The sequence below is a fragment of the Lutjanus erythropterus genome, chromosome 2 (assembly GCF_056507025.1).
Source record: "Lutjanus erythropterus isolate fLutEry1 chromosome 2, fLutEry1.hap2, whole genome shotgun sequence".
NCBI lineage: Eukaryota > Metazoa > Chordata > Actinopteri > Lutjaniformes > Lutjanidae > Lutjanus > Lutjanus erythropterus.
In genome coordinates, this window is record NC_139318.1 from 43,202,398 (window position 1) to 43,204,988 (window position 2,591).

The following is a 2,591-nucleotide window of genomic DNA, read 5'->3' on the forward strand; positions in this document are numbered from 1 at the left end:
TGTAGTGACAAAATGTCTGTATTTGACAAGTTGGAGATGAGTATGGCTTGAAAAAGACAGATCTAATTCCTCATGAAGCTCACGAGGGGATGCTGTGCCCAGGCTTAAAATCCATCTAACCTTCGTTTGTGTGATGGGTTAAATTTCCTGGGACCTCAAGTCTGTGGAGAAGTGTCCCTGTTGAATGACCAACTTTGTCTTGTTTGCTTATGTCACCTTTAGCACAGCCAGAGTTTGTGTTGTCTTCATATTCATGCTGCCTGAGGAAGAGCGCCAAGTCTGACACGTGTTGCAATCCAAAGCAGCTGCTGATCCAAGGCCTTTCTGTGTTCTCAGTGTCACTGAGTGCATACGTTTTTGGACATATCAGTTTGTGTTTTTTATTCAATAGCTCCATTATCTTTTTTTTAGTATAATCTAAAGAACATTGAAGACATGCGTCACCAGCCTACATTCAAAATGCAATTAATTATATGCTGTTCACCGATTTCAGACAAAGGTGCGTTGTGGAAGCTTACCTGCCTGTATTGTATGAACATCATGCATATTCCACATGTAAAGTAGCTTGCAGCTAAATCTGGTACAAAAGCACCTCACCTCTTTGAGTTTTTGCATAATGTCCCTGACTTAGTTCATAAAATAAAAGATTTCATCTGTCATTTCCTGCAGGTTTGAGTCTCAACTGCGGGCCAGATCGCTGACAGAGATTTAACACAAAGAGTCCAAACTGAGAGGTAAACTTTTGTTAATTCCTCTTGCGTGGCACCGAGAGCCTGAGGGCATTAGTTTGGACACCCTGTCAGGTTTTGGATGAAAGGTTACTCTGTTGTTGGTCTCCAAGATTTAGATTAATGGTCTCTCTCGGAGGGGTCTGCCCTAATTATTCTGCCTCAGCTAGAGCCAGGCCACTTTTCATTTCCATCAGGTTTTCAAAGTGGAAAAATACAGCAGCTTTTCTGTAAATGTCAGATTCCTCCTATATCCTCCGAAAACATTTTTATCGATACATAACACATGAAATAAAACATGCATTAAAGTACAAGTTCAGATGAGTCAAGAAGTGTATAATTGTGATGAATCAGCTCTGGGTTTAAGTCCAAAATACTGTGTAGTGTTGCTTCATTACAAAACAACACTATCCTCTGTCCTCTGTCGTCAGCTGGAAATGAGAAGCTGCTTTTGTTTATGTCTCTAAGGTTTCAAAGACCTCCTGTTTCAACAGTTACCCCTAATTTCAGTGTTATATATGCCACCGTTATCACCATAAACTGCATAAATGGGGTGCAAGATCGGAAAGTTTGGCAGGCTTAGCAACAGTAACTAAGGAGGGAGGGGCTTAGCGAAGGGTCAGTTTTCTTAATGCTGCAGCATTGAGATTTTCCTTGATTGGAAGGGGCCTAATGATAAACCATCAAAAAACAGATTGGGTGATCAGATGGCCCAAAAAATTAAAGACAATCCTGAATTACAAGTAGTTGCCCTGAAACCAGTTTTGATTGTCTTGACAATTACACTAACTACTATTAAATACTGATCGTCAAACATTCTTTTTGTGTCTTTTATACTGTGCTGGCTCTACATTGGCTACAGCAGGGTTGCCTTTTAAAATGTAAAGGTCCATAGCCTAAATGAATTATGTCCATTCTATGACTCGGTTCTAGAGGCAAAATAAAACCCCACTGCTGAACACTCAGCCCAAAAGCAAAGCACCTTCCTCCTGCAGGTAGGAGGAGGAACGAGGAGAGATTGCGTGGATAATCGCCGCCTCTGGCAGAAGTGCTTCTCACAAGCTTATTGGTACCCCTCACTGCTGATTTCGCCCCGAGCTTTGAGTTAGAGGGCACAGCCCTACTTTTCTATTGCAACCAGTGCCTCCAATAAAAGGCCATGTGACCATTCCCACCCAAACGCCCCTGTCCCGAATTTCACCCACTCTCATCTGGTTACACTAGACCCAGATCACTGTGTACATACTACGCTTTTGTCTTTTTAGGGTATCAGGACTTGCATCTCCAAGACTCCGATACCTTCCTGATTGGCCTTCCACCAGCAAGGCTCTCATTGGATGTTTTCCAGAATCAAATCTCTTTGTGAAAACCGAGCTCCAGGATTTGGGCTCACTTACGAGGCTAGTAAATAATGCAGATGAATGAAAATCAGAGTCATGTCTTATGTTTTTATCCCAGTAGGCCTCCGTGTTTGTTCCTGGATGCAGCACCTTATATCAACCGTAGATGAGAGCAGCGTGAAGGTTTCGATCTTCATTACAACCACAGAATGTAGCTTAGGGCGATGTAAGCACACAGGGACACACAGTTCTGTACCAGCTTGGCAACCTGCTAACATGATCTGGCTTCAGTGGGTGTTGAATTATAATGCAGTTATATATGTGTGTGTGTGTGTGTGTGTGTGTGTGTGTGTGTGTGTGTGTGTGGGTGAGATTGTGTGAAAGAAACTGAGAGTGAGAAAGAGATGGAGAGAGTGTGATTAGAGAAGGAGAAGAGAGGTGAGAGTGAGCCAGAGAGAGGGAAAAAAAAAAAAAAGAACATGAGAGAGATGGATGGATGGAGAGAGTGGTGTGGTATCAGTTG

The 2,591-nt window shown here is 42.6% G+C and overlaps 1 long non-coding RNA gene across 1 annotated transcript; it reads left to right on the forward strand.

Annotated features, from left to right (window-relative positions):
• The first annotated feature begins 232 nt into the window (after positions 1–232).
• LOC146332241 (uncharacterized) lies at positions 233–2,156 on the forward strand. The gene is made up of 2 exons (XR_014772624.1): positions 233–734; positions 1,994–2,156. It is a non-coding gene; the product is annotated as an uncharacterized LOC146332241 (long non-coding RNA).
• Positions 2,157–2,591: the final 435 nt, after the last annotated feature.